The sequence below is a fragment of the Notothenia coriiceps genome, unplaced genomic scaffold (assembly GCF_000735185.1).
Source record: "Notothenia coriiceps isolate Sejong01 unplaced genomic scaffold, NC01 NC01_scaffold00037250, whole genome shotgun sequence".
NCBI classification, from domain to species: domain Eukaryota; kingdom Metazoa; phylum Chordata; class Actinopteri; order Perciformes; family Nototheniidae; genus Notothenia; species Notothenia coriiceps.
The window spans coordinates 9512678-9527877 of NW_011369951.1; the positions used below are offsets into that span (position 1 = coordinate 9512678).

The window sequence follows — 15200 nt, forward strand, 5'->3', positions numbered from 1 at the left end:
ACACACTCTGTTACAACTATAAGTCCCAAATTCAAAAGGTTACTTAAAGAAAAGTAGTTCCTTTCTAAAATCATGAACATTTGCACAAACTGTAGTTCCATATTGTAGCCTACTTACACTACCTCACGGGATAGTGTACTTTTAATAAAAAGCTTCTGTTTCTGTAGTAGATTGGTCTATTAGAGAGAATTCAAATGTATTCTCTATATTTTATCAGTTTTTTTCTATTTGTATTTGTTCTATGTAATTTATTTATTGTACAATGACTGTCAACTGTTATGACAAAACAATTTCTCTACTTGGGAGAAAGTATTTATCTATCTATCTATCTATCTATCTATTTATCCCTCCATCCATCCATCTAGATACATGTGTGTAAAGTATCAAAAATACTCATGCAAAACTGCTCCTTTCACATTGCTACCAATTATAATGTTTAGAGTTCTACAGAATCATACCATCTGGCTGTTGAATAAGTAATAGTAACTATACAAATTGTAGTCGATTCAAAAGAAACGTCGTACATTCGAAGTTTAAAACACCTATGGAGTCAAAGTATAACATACAATTAAAGAGATGAGATATTCAAGTAAAGTACCTCAACAAGTACAACATTTGAGTAAATGTATTTGGTGACGTTTCACCATTGTATTTACTTTAGCCTTAGTAAGAGTTTGCATTTTGAGAAATACAGTATAAAATGTCAATCTCAACTAAGTGTGGTTTATCTTCCACTCATAAAGAATGGGTCATCATTTTAGCATTACATGTCTTTGTACTTTATTTCCATCATGAATAATCTGTCATCCTGCTCTCAGTATGGTCGAGCAAGGAGACGCTTGTTTATCTCATACAACCATCAATTGTCCCTGAAAGGTTTACCCATTTAATTACATTTCATCCAAAGACCAGAGCGGGCAAAATAATCATCACCCGTCTTTTGTGTATTTATAAACTGGACAATTAAATGGTTTGAAATTCTGGAAAGATATATCTGTAACCGAGGGTTGTCCTAGATTTTGTGGTTGATCGGATGCACACACAAAAAAGCATAACAATTGATGGACCTTTGCACATCATTTTGTCAACCATGACTAAGAGACAAGATCTGATCTCACACAAGTTTTCAGACCAAACTATGAGCGTTAAATCCTGAGGTTCAACCCCAGAGTATCTCAAAAATATTTTATAGATGACTCTAAATCTAAACTCAGAGGTTCCTAAATGGAAAACTAAACTTTGCTGAACATGCAGATGGTATAATTTCCAGCTCATGAAACATAGATCTAAGAGTGCACTAGGAAGTGGTGAATAAACCCCATATTAAAACTAAAAATGCACTTTTGTGAGAGTCATGGTGCAGAAAACAAAGTCAAAGTGGAAATAAGTCATATAGTCACATGAGTCATCTTGGTAGTCAACAAGAACATGAGTACAGGGCAAACACCACAAGGGTTTACCGGTTTAGATGTTGTGTGTCAAAGCAAAGAGCAATTTGCATCCAAGTGTGTCGTTCTTTTCAGAGTCATAACTAAGTCCATTCTGAACACAGAAACACGATTCACATACAGTACTTTTAGATTCAGTGGGATATACACTTCACAAAGATATCATTATCACCAATTTGATGCAACGCGGATCAATAGATCCACTTTAAAATCCTAGGGAGAAATGTGTCTTGGATTTCAGAACTTTCCTCGATATCAGCACATTTTGGAGTTTTCTGCATTAATTGAATAATAGCTGTCTGACATAAATGGGTAGTTTGCAAGCAGGAAGTATTATTAGCTAATTTTGCATTTGTACCAATAAAGGCTGAACATAAATGTACTGTGTAGCCCACACTAGCTACATCCGTGGCAACATTTCTCACTAGGGCCTCAAGCGCCTAAATGCTGGGAATTTTTGCTCCAAAACGTAGAGCACAATTATTTTCATGTATGCATATTTCAATGTACAGCTACAGTGTGAGAAATGGAGATAAGCAGCAGAACATTTGAAACAGATATCACAATTATGTTTGGCATACAGTAAATGATCCAAGCTATTACAACATAACATACATTTACTGTACAGCATTAAGTAGTGTAAGTTACATATCAAATGAAAGAAAGTGAGCGTGCGATGTCCTGTTCAGATGACGTCAAATCCAACGGGATGCCATAAATAAACTACACAGAATCACACTACACACCTACGCAATGATTACATTCAGGCACACTGTAGAATACAACCTCAATTTATATACTTAAAAAATGCCGTTTAATACTTTTTAATAGCCTTAATTTTCACTAAATTGTTTGATCAGCTTTTAATACTTTTTAAGACCCCGCGGACACCCTGGAAATACTTAATCCATATTTGAACACACTGTATGTAGCTATGTTATTACATTTTAAGACACGTCATGCATTTTCTTTTTAGTTAAAAAGGTTCTGGTATGCTTTCATACTTGACAAGTGGAGTGATGGATAATTTGTCTTCTGCTGAGCATTACACAAAAAAAATCAATAAAGTATACAGAACAAGTCACTTGTCTTTTATTAATTTATGGCATTTATACCAGGGAAGAAAAATGTGAAAAAGACAGATCGCCTTTATATTAATGGTTCTATAAATCTGGAATGTTAATAACTTTATTGCATTACCGCCTGCTGACTGACTTTGCAATGAGCTAATTTTGTTAACCTAATTATACAATGAATTGGTTAAAGTACTTAAAAATTACGGCTGACAAGAACTATTAGCAGCAGCCCAGAAATAGTCCCAGTCTGAGGGCCTTTGATTCTCTGGATCCTTTGCCGCCTCAATTGAGTGCGAAATCATTCCTAATCCCTCATAACCTGTGGGCAAACGGCTGCATAATGTGAATTAGCTCACGGATATTTGCTCATCTGCTGCGGGGTGTTCCTTAATCTTCAAAAGCAGTGGTTCACATGTAAATATAAGGAAAGGGTAATACTTATGTTAAACGACATGCCGTTTATTTAGAGAATTCCCCTTGTGCTATCCTTACAGGCCTCGTTAACGTTTTGAAATCAGCACTCGGTTAGAAAAGAAAAAGGTTAAAGAAACTGTCACCTTGACCTCATGCCCTAAACCGCAGAAACAACCACTCTCAGCCATCCATCAATGTCCCATTTGTGATAAGAAGCAGAGTGGAGCACCATCTCATCAGGACACAAGGTCACAGGCCCGCTGCAGAGGAGAGCTCTGTGGCTTCAGTGGGAACAGAACCAGCAGGAGAGCTGCTTTGCCTTATTTACTGCTGGCACAGGACAGGAGTAGTTAGTATGCAGGCATGGATCTACAAGGGCACAAAACAACTTTAAAAAAAACACATTTAAGTAATCAAAAAAAATCTGTAAATGACAGCATTTACCAGTGCTTTACTTTCAGATGTGCAAAGTCACAGCATGTCTCCTTCGTTACAAGAAAGTGCAGATCTTGATGAGATAAGATATTTTCAAACCCTAAAGATGCAATGCAGAGTCAAATCCAACTGTAGTGAGGTGATACAAATCTGTACGTCTGTCATTCAACACTATTTTTCTTGCAACTCTTACAATTGTCATTGTCTTTAAGTGTTAAATGAAGGTTAAATGATTTATTTCTGTTCTCTCTTATAGTCCTTTTACTAAGCAAGACATGGTTCAGAGTGTTACAAGTCACATCTTCAGGTTGCATTTTGTAAAGTCCTGCTTTTATAGCAAGGTTTAAACGTGTTGCACACATCAGATCAGCTGTTAGAACTCATATTACACAGCTCTTTCCTAAAGAGGTAAACAGGTGTGGATCTCTTTTGGGTTAAGGGGAATTATCTGAAGTAATGTCTATTGTTTAAGAGGAAATAAAAAAAGTCAAACACTGAGAAGAGGGCCACAATAAAAAATAGAGCTCTTTTCTTTAACTTCTGGTGACTTGCCTTGAAGTTGGTCATGAACAAGCATTTGCTCAGTGTCTGTGAGTAATTACTGTTTCCTGTTGTTGCCTAATTTGAGACGGGTTTCCTCTTGTTGCCTTATCTTAAAAAACATAATCAATGTGGCAACACATGAAAAAACAATGGAGCAAAGTTTGATACATGGACTAAAACCTTACAACCTTAAAAAGAGTCCTTTAGGACATTAAGAGTGTTTGTGCTGTGCTGAAATGCAAACAGTGACTGATAGTGTGTTCTTTTGTCTTTGAGGTGGCAAATAATCAGAGGTGGGTAGTAACTAAGATAAGATAAGAACTACTTTATTGATCCCAATTTGGGAAATGTTTGCGTTGCAGCAGCATAAAAGACAACAAAACAAGACATTGCACAGTAGAAATTACATTTACTCAAGGACTGTACTTTGAGTATTTCCATTGTATGCTACTTTGTACTTCTACATCTATTTTCTTCCTTTACAGATCTGGATTAATGATGTGAAATATAATCAAGTGTTAAATCAGACTTTAGTTCCACCTGGAGTAAATTCACAAGCTACCCTGCAGTATACAAAGTCATTCAAACTAGCTGCACCTTTACCAGCTTTGAGAACACTTTCATGATCTATCATTATAAAACATATCATATATATTATTCTGAAATGGACCAATCTGCACAATGATTACTTTTGGTACTTTAAGTATATTCTGATGCCAATACTTTTCTACTTGAGTAACATTTTGAATGCAGGACTTTTACTTGTAACAGAGTATTCCTACACTCTGGTTCTTCTACTTTTACTCAAGTGCAAGATCTGAGTACTTCTCCCACCTCTGCATATAATACAACGGTGGAAATTGATAGTTAGACATTTACAGAGCCATAAACAGCGCATGTGTTCTAACACTGTTTGTTCTTTTATTGAACAATGAGACTGGAAGCAGCTTCCAAAAAACTATTTTCTATTTTAAGTATATTGACTTTCCTGCAATGACTTTCCATTATATCCTGATGAACATGCAGTTTACAACAAAAACTGGCAGTTTGGCAAAAGTTGAATTAGCACAATATTTGAATAAGGATCCGTTTGATTTCACACTAAAGTAGAGAATAGCTACTTTTTTAGCTGACAACCTAAAATGATGTTGGCTGAACAGACAGCTGTAGCTAGCAGATTCTAGCAGCTTTACCTAATTAGGCTACCGTCTACAGCTGCTTACTTTAATGTTTCCAGCATATTTGATTCAGAATAAGGATACTATAAATGCATCCCAAATATTTACTGGAACGCTAAAAAAAACAACTGGAAAGCAGCAACAACAAAAAAGGTTTAACATTGTTTATGAAACACAAGTTAGACTTATTAAGCTCTAAATGGCACAGCATTATAAATACCGTCAAATGAATTATGAACTTGGATTGAATGCGTCTGCCAAAAGTAAAGCTACAGTTTTAATTAATTTCTCTCCAAAATGTCATCAATTTATAATTTAATCCTATTAGATATTGGCCTAAAATTGTCATAATTAGCGTGTGAATTGACCTTTGGCAAACAAAAGTCAATCAGTCTATCCTTGAGTCCAAGTCGACGTTTTTGGAAACAATGCTAGGTTACTAATGTAAAAAGTAACTTGTGCTTTCAGGACATCTTAATATTTGCACCAAATTGAGAATAATAAGCAGACTGTGTAATATATTCTTTACAGATACAAGCAGATAGTAATGATCCTGTATGCAGAAATCTTAAATCACTTCATATACTTGCTTATAGATACAGTAGAGTTTATAACAGAACATAAAAAGGCTGAGTCTGATGCCTAGAATTTGTTCAACGATTCAGTTTCTCCACCTGTCCAATCAACTTTCCCTGAAACATTCAGATCCTTACCCATCCAGCACACACACAAACACACACACCCGAACCGCACACTTTCACAGAAGCACAGATGCATTTTGCATGTCCTGTGGGTGGAACGATCGGGGGGGATCAGCCTGCCAGAGGACGCCAGCTTGCTATCAGATTGTACTGTGCTTTTCACTGAAATGTCTTCTGACATCAAAGATAGTTTTTCACACCCCTCTAGATTTGGCTTTTTGTAGAAGATCTTATTCCAAAAACTCAGAGCTGCCTGCTGGCTCCCGGGTAAAAAATAAACAGGCATTTGACTGCTTAAAAAGGAGACATTTCCAAGATTTTGATGCCCATTTTTATTCAAATACATTTGATTATTCACAGCAACACTCTACATTTAAAGGGTTGTGTCTTCTTTTATGTATTAGCCTATAAATACTCTGAATAACAATGAATGAGAAGGATTGTGTTTGTCTGGTCTAACACAAGCTTTACAAGTTAACATATCCGGCTAACAAGCTTATTAGCATTAACCTAGCATTACTACAGAGGCCAAGTACCATCACTAGCACTACAAACAGTAACATTACATCACATTAGAAAACGTGTAAAGTGCACTCAGTAAAATGCAGATCTTCAGCAGGCGTGTCTCCCCCTTTTCTCCCAAACAAAGAAGAGTTCAAACTCACTCTAGGCTTCCTTACAGTCAACATGAATGCATAAGACAAAAACAACAAGACGTTTATTAATCTTTTCTCGTCTCATAACTTTAGTGTATCGTAAAATATGGGTAATAAAATGATCCTCGGATAATTTGGTTCTAAATGAGGAATAGAAATGATATTGAATTCCCATTTTGAGCCACGATAAAGGTGAAATGTGGCCTGCAACAGACTAGGTTAGAGTCGATTTTGACTGAGCTTATTGCCAGAAATGCCTCTTTTGAAGAAGCCCTAACTGGGTGTTTAAGAAGAGTGAAGAATCTGTAGTCAATAAAGGTACAAAGCGGGCATCTAAATAGTTTTTTTTTTTTTTATCGGAATGACAGTAACCACAAAAGTGTCATTTTGAAATGATTGAGATTAGCTGAGGACAGACAGACAGACAGACAGATCCACACACACAGGGCCGAACACATGATTTCCCCACAGGCGGAGAAAATAAAAAAGATTGTCCTTGGCTGGTACATACACTGTTCGGGGGCAAAATACTATCAGAGTTTAGCAACGTTAGCATCTCTGTAAACGGACGCTGATGAATAGCTTATCATTAATTGAAAGCAAAACTTCAGCAGAAAACTAAACAATTGTTGATACCTAGAAAGGAGAAGCCTGACATGTGGTGAACACTTTACGGAGTTATTTTGGAAGTGAAAGTGCAGTGTATCCCTGCAAACTGCATACGTGTCGTGCTACGATGAAAAGCTTGACAGGCATTTTGATTAAATTCCAAAAACAGTTTTTTACACACATCACTTCTCACTACTTTTACTTGTTTTCAGGGTGTGTGAGAGATGTAGTGGACCTTTGCCTGACTGCTGCAGGGAAATTGATTGTGACTGCGCGGCCCTGGAGGCGCTAAACAAACCTTCCCACTGCTCCCTGTGGCCTTCACTCCACACAGTAGCTCGGCAATCATTTACCATTGATTTCCCCTCGGTTTGAAACACTTGGACAGATGCAAAGCGGAGGCCAGGCTTATCACATTTGTCAGGGCTTATGCCATGGATTTATCTAAAGCTGATGTCCATCTTACTCACATGGTAAAGGAGAACCAAAAGGGGTTTATGAAAGGGTTATAATAAACTAAACAATACCTACTTATTTGGATCATAAGCCCATAACATGTTCTAATAGAGATGCCTGTCTAATAAAGAGTACATTAAGGGATTAAGAATAGGTTTGAGGTTAAAGGTCAATGTTACCAAACAAAGTAAATAATGTTTCTATAATATGAATTGTAAATGTAATGTAATTTAATGTAATGAATTGTTTCCTTAGCCTAGATGCTCATTGAGATACCCCTAATGATCTTAATTTGAGGAAATTAACATTTTGTAAGTTGGAAAATGGTTATTGATCCAATGCAGTGCTGTTAAGCTTCAATTTTGCATATAATACAGATGTAAAATGGATACGTTTAGTAAACATGTTAGGAGGGAAATAAAAACTTAAAAGCAGACATTTAGTTTTAAGACAGTATTTAGGGGAACTACAATGCCTATAGGATGTTATCAACGTGTATCAAAGCATTTTCACAAGAGAAAACAATTGAACATGTGAGAAAATGAAAGAAGAAGCTCTTTAAAACTACAACATGTAGCCTGTAAGTCTACTGTCTAATGTCAGACTGCAAAAGGAAACACATGATACATAAAGAATGCAACCAATGCAAGTATAAAAACAGAATATATCATTGCTGAGGTTTTTGCATTAATGTAAACATATGTGTACTACTACACATGGTGCACTCATCAACATGCTAATATGATCTTAACCTCTTTTCTCAGCACTGATAAAAGAGTACCAGCGATGCCACACAGTCTGTTGAGTGTTAGATGTGTCCTTTTAGAGCCATTTTGTATTTGGTGCCAGTGTTGATAATGAGGAAGACGGCGACAAAGAAGTCGATTGCTCTCAAAATGGATCTCCATTAATCCTGAACCTGTCTATAAAATCAAAGCAGAAGCGGTTAGCCGTATCAGAGCAATGGAGCAGGAACTATGTCACGCATTGATTCCCCCTGTTCAATACGCTGCATTGATAGAAAGCCCTGTGGGTTATTTAAACAGAGCAACAGAGGGGAGGCAGTGAAGGCGACTCTCTTCCACTTTGATGGCTTTATTTACTCAACCCTCAGCACAACCCTCATTCGTAAATGTCAGGAATGAATCCACGCACCATTTAGAAACCAAAATGTGAACAACACCAAACATAGACTGTGTTCCTGCCTGCAAACAGCTGCATAATCACCGGTCAGCAGTAACCATTTCTACCCCCAAAAACACACCATTACACAAGGAGACGATGCATTTCAGCGTTCGTCCCACATCTGTCATCGCTCAGCACACACCACACGCCTCCTTGCGCTCCCTCAAGACATGCCAGCAGAGCATACAAAGTCTGTCATAACACTTGACTCGTGGTTTAACAGACTATGGCAACACTGGAAGGTGGTAAATGAGATTGCTTTCTTTATTTGTATTTCTGTCTTTGCAGATAAATCAGCCCAAGAGCAACACATTTGGCACTGAATAAAAGTGCCCTGAAGTAAATGTGTGTTTTCTGAAGGGATAACCACTTTCATTTCTAATTCTGTCAGAAATAGGATATGTCCCTCAGGCCAAAGGTGTCCCGGTCCAATCCTGTGTGCAGTCGTGACAGTTGAAGGAAGCTGAGAGGGATGAGGCAGCCATTTTGTGCCTGTCAGTCACACAAGGGGAAGGAAAAAGGGCTGTTGTCAAACCACTTGTCAGCCTTTGATGTTACAAAGGACGGAAGAGCTCAATTAAAAGGCCATTATTGTGAAAGTAAATCAACGCCCATCAGCCGTGTCACTTCAAACAAACGATCCTCACCCGGCTGCACCAGCCTCATTTATATAATGCATGAAAGTCCACTGCAGAGATCAAGATAAAGGATGCCGTTTCTGCTCAGCTGCATTGTTTAAAAGAGTTGGAGGAGATGAGGAATTATTTCAAATTAAAGCAGTATTTTCTCTTCTTGTTGCGTACGGTGATTATTTACTGTATGTTTTACGGCTATTTCTGAAGATCACCTTGTGTCTAATGCTCAAAAAGTCATGAATTATTCTGTTGATCACCCAACATGCCTCTCCTTTAGTTTGTGATGACAAAGTGCTCTATTTAGGAAGTTAGATTGAAATGTCTGGGGTCTAATTTATCGCTCCAGGATGAATACATGAATGTGAAGTAGCGCCATATTTCACACACACCGCCCTCCAACTCCCGCCCTCCAACGGAATATTATTACCGCTGCCCCAGAAAGTTGCAGAGGGAACCGTTTTTCACCTGAACAAGCATTACGGTGTCATGTTGAACATTATTCACCGAGTGCAGAGTGGTCTGACACGCCGTGAAATATTTCCTGCGCTGACCTCAGATTTCTGCTGAAGTAGGACAGTTTCCCCTCCAGCTCCAAATGAACAACGAACTTTAGGCGGTGAGATAATGACATGATTTTCCACAGAATCATAAATACAGATTTACTTCTTATATCCTTAAAGCATGGATTACTCTTTTTCCACTGGTCACCTCCTGCTATTTTACTCCCACTTGCTCTCTGTAACTCATATCCGTATAGGATGTTGACTCAGAGGCATTGATAACTGCTGCTCAGAGAAACATCTGGGAAAAAGATCACACTTTAATGCGTTTTTCAGCGAGTAAATAACATAAATAAATCTAATATTATCACCATTACATCAATTTAGCTTTTTTCTAAGCTATCCCCACTACACCACTCACTGCCATAGACCTATTTTTGCTTTTTTTAAGGAAGGAAAATTGATCTTTAGGGAGGGATAAAAGGTCAACTGTTTATGCAATATAAAAGTAATATATGTCAAGTGAAAGCTGGGAAGCTGAAGATTGATCTGTAATAAATATTGTCTTTTGGTGGGGCGCCTATTTTAATGTTAAGAGTGGCCATCTCAATACTCAATTTTATATTGCAAGTTTTGGGGTTAATAACTTTGTTACATAGATTTGGTGCAAGATTTATACATTTTAACCACCCAATAATTGATCAAAACGACACCACAATACCACAATAATATGAAAACCAGAGAAAAAAATATGCTGTGATTTGATTTCCAAAAACGTTCATCATTTTTGCAAGAAATTATTGTTCTCATTTGGATGGTGAGCATTTCTGTTCTGGAAATTGCTCCAAAATATATTATGAATTATGAGCTTTAGTTCTTCTAACAGACAATCTAGCATGACATGGTACCAATAAACAACTACGTTTTTAATGTATCTTCACGCTCTTACATTTAAACTAAGCCTGCTAAGGCCAACATAGTTATAGTAGAGTTAGCTGAGGACGCAGATACACTAGCTGGGTAAAAGAGGTTAATCAGCAATACACCTTTGATACTGGCTTCAATGTAACACAAAGCTGAATTAGACTATTTAAAATATGTAACTATACAAGCATAAGGTGTTACCATCTCTGGAATACATGAACACTCCTGAATCAGAATAATGTTATAGGTTATTATGTAAGGGATAATGTGCAGCGAGGTGGTCATTATGGGGGAGAGAACACCCGACAGGCAGATCAGGATCCCGACAGTTTGCTTTTCAGCCAAACTGTATACAGTTAAATCGAACGGACTTCTTTGTGCAGATGTGAGCGTCCTTAACAACGGTCAATAAGTGCTTGACAGCGGTCTGTCTGTTCTGGATTAACAACGTGTCACGTGTTCTGAATTGACCAATCATAATCGAGTATTCAACTAAGCCATTTAAGAAGTCATTTATATTAAATGACTGCATCAATAGACATGCCACGTCAGCATACGGCTATATGCAATCCCCTGCTTGGCCATTGAGCATGACTAGCTTTACACGACACTATTTTGTGAAGTTAGGCAAATCCACCGTGTGGAAGCCATGTGTGTTTTTAAGACTCTTTAATGGGGTTCTAATTTTAAAACTAGTCAGCCTGAGATGCAATAGCCCTAGCCTTAAAGCTAGCCACAGCTGACAAAACTCCTAGCTCCATATTAGCAGGAAAAAAATCAAAGGTTGCTTCCTAGAAATGAGAAGCCTGCCACATGTGGTAAAAACACTTAAACTAAGGTGTTATTTTGTGGGTAATAGCGCAAGTTTTCACCTGTCTTCCTGCCAAATGTTGCTGTAAATTACTAACAGCGTGGCCACATCCAGCCTCAGTTTTCAGTGTCTCATGTATCCATGTGCATTTGTGTATACATGTGTGTAGTGTCGGTGAGAGGTTACCGCAGATTGTCACGAGAATAACAAAACTAAAAGCACTTTCCTCCGCTGTCATTCATGATAAATGGGTTTCAGGATAAGACTCGGCATATTTTATATCACCTGTAAGGTATACACACTGCTGAGACCATAACTCTACTTCTTGTAAGAAAGTATGGCATTGTATATTTCCCCACTCGACACATTTACAAGCCCTCCCTGTTGTATAAACTCAGTGATTGGTATTTCAAAGCAACATGTCAGGCCGAGCACTGAGCACTGCCAGCTGCCTCGGCTACCTCAGCAAACAGTGGGAGGCATTTCCAGAAAGAGAGAAAGTAAGACAGAGAGAGTTATTGCCTTTGCAAAGTCGAGTGCCCATTAAAAAACTCTCTCTTGTGAGTGTACATTTATAGTGTTTGTGCTTGCTGCTTTTAAAATCAAAACCGATGCCTGGCCAGGGCGGTTCATTCCTCGTAATCCAGTTGGGAAAGATTTCTGCGTTATTACAGGAAAGCCCTGAACGTCGGAAAACAGTGGCTCAACAGGCCAAAACTATAACATTGTCCCAGATAAAGGGCCTTTCTCTGTATCAACATGGACAGATGAGATTAATCAAGTCAGAACTGAGGCTGAGAGTGGGTTTTTGACCTCATATCTCCAACTTCTTTCTTCTTTATGTTCATCTTTCACTGGACGACTTGTCACAGTCTGTTAAAGTCTATCTGGACACTTGCATATCTTTTTATTAAAGCCAAGGAGAAGTACTGTTGTATAAATCTTTAGAGTATTTCATAGTTCAAGGCTATTTGCAGATTAACATGCTCAATAACATTATAAAGACAACATGGAGGCAAGACAGGAAAGTTTTATCAATGAGTCCAACCGTAATACGTCTTATATGTTCATTATGGAAGCCAATATCCACCCGGGAAAATAAGTAAACAGTTGATGCGTGCTAAAAATATAAAACCCTCATGGTTAAAGTCAGAATTATGCAAAAGGAAGTTAAAATGTTGACATCATTAGCTAGTCAAAGAATGGATTACATCCACAATTTGCTTCTTTTTTAAATTTTTTTAAATACATTTTAAAGTTAGACTTCAGATAAATGAACAGAAACTTTTTCACTATTATTGTTCTTTTATCATTTTTTCTTTTTCTTGCTTTCTTTTCTTGGCAGTAATGGTCTTCTACAGTTAGATACTAACTCTACTCTGACCACTCACTACAGTATGACACAAACTTTGATTATTCATTATCTTTCTTTTCTTTTTTTATTATAGTTTTTGTCATGTAGTAAAACAGAGCAGGAGGGGGGCCAGACATTACCGTCAGCTTAGAACAACATGTAAATGACTACAATCACCAAATGAAGTTTTTAAATTAGGCTGCCACCCAGAGATCACAGAGGAATATTATTTTGACACTTCGTCACCCTCGGGGGAGAAAACGGACCCTTTCTGATGTGTGATCCGCCAAGGCTTGCATCGGCTGGCAGATTTTATCAGCAAACAAGACAGGCAAGCAGAGAGAGCGCAGACTAAATAAAAGGGGGGTGCATGATAAAAATGTCAAGGATTATCTTCACTTTGCGGAGCGCTGTGATGTCGAATCAAAATGGATTTGGTGGAAATGATTTGGCAGGAAGAAAAGCGATGATGGGAGGAGGGGGAGGCGGGATACAACAAGAGAGCGCTGTATTATGTGTGTGTGTGTCCTATTTGACTATTCAAACTGTTCCACATTTTTTTCTGTCCTGACAATAATTTTATTACGGAAATTGAAACATTAAGCTGTCAACATGAAGGAGAAATACATGCTCCCACTTGTTTCATGTGTATAATTGAGGGAAAAAGAGGCTTTTATAAACACGTTGGAAACTAAATGTTGACCTCAAATTCTGTAACTACCAACCATGTATCCCTGGTTTGACCTTTAATCTTGTGAATCGAAACACTGCCAGATTAATGAGCTGTGGATGAAATGAAAGCCATTTCTGTGTTTGTCCCGCGCCGCATACAGAGGCACCGATTGTTCCAGACTGTTCCATCTATGGTTCTAGTCTTTTTATATATTTCCCCACCAGCGCCAGTGTCCTACGGCAGCCATCTTTCCGACAGAGTGACAAATGAGGGACGGGTGTTGCCACTGGCACCATCAGCCCGTGTGGAGAGAACACAGAGTAACAGGGAGCAGCACTGGTGCTTACTGGAAAGCCCTCATCGTTCCTTGGCAACTGGTTTTAGGAAATGCCTCATAATACTGCTTTGTTTGTATTTTGAGGTGTATACGGAAGCCCATTTCTGTCAGTAAAGAGAAAAATAATAGGAGAAAAAGTTGAGTTGAGTGAGGTTAGAGAGATGCTACTAAATTAAATGTAACTAATTTAGTAAAAACTAAGACACTAAATCTAAATTATGAGTTACTAAATTGAAATTATGACATTTAAGGGATTGAAAGTCACCCATGTAAAAGAGGTAAAAGTCAAAATGATGATATAGAAAGTCAAACTGATAACAAACTAAGACAAAAGTTTAAATTGTAAATGTAAATCTTTATATTCTCTATCTCTTAATATCTCTTAACTTTTATTTATTGAGTTATTATTTTGACTTAAGATCTCTTTATTGTGATTTATTATGTTATGGTTTTGACATACAATGTCAAAAACCTGACTTTTTGTCTAGGTCTATATTATATTGTCTATAATCTGGATTTAACATGTCATAACTTTCATTTACCATGTATAGTACAAATACGATTATCCACATTATTTATTTTAATATTTTTAAGGCAAGAAATAAACTCTTTGGAACTTTATAACCTGTTAAGCCCTGAGCCTGTTTTTTTAGTGTGTGCACGTGCGAAGTGCGCCCCCGCCAATGTGTCTGCCAGCACAAGAAAGGCTCTTGAGGCCTAGTACCAGGGCCGGTTCTAGCCAATTTGCTGCCCTAAGTGAGATTTTAGGCGAAATTTTATATATAAAGATTAAATGAAAAATCTCTACAAAAGACAAATACACTACAAAAACAGAAAGTTATTGACATACGTAGGTAATATACGTCAAAATGGCTTCAAATGTATTCAGTATTGTATGAACATGTTTGAATTGGGGAGTGGACGTCACATCCTCTAGGGAGGTCCTGGGGTATGCTCCCCCGGGAAGATAATTTTTTCGAACATTTTAAAGTAAAATGCTTCAATCTGGTGATCTTTGAGCACACTATTACTAGAGACCTGATCTAGGGGGTACAACTCTAAAACACCCATATGAAAAAGATTGGTTTACATTTTAATAATCAAATACGTATGTGACATAACAGGGGGTTACGTATTGTAACCCTAGTTATATAAGCACAGGCGGAGCCCTCTACTGGACTCTATGGGTACTACTCTCTATCATGCTGTGCGTGCTTTCACCTACTGTGTTTACGTAAACGTAGCCGGCCAATCGGGCCGTGCCT

At 37.7% G+C, this 15200-nt stretch overlaps 1 protein-coding gene across 2 annotated transcripts in view; it reads left to right on the forward strand.

Moving 5' to 3' along the window:
* Window positions 1-15200, forward strand: part of LOC104966875 (secretory carrier-associated membrane protein 1) — a 397416-nt gene that overhangs the window by 120285 nt on the left and 261931 nt on the right. The window lies entirely within an intron of this gene.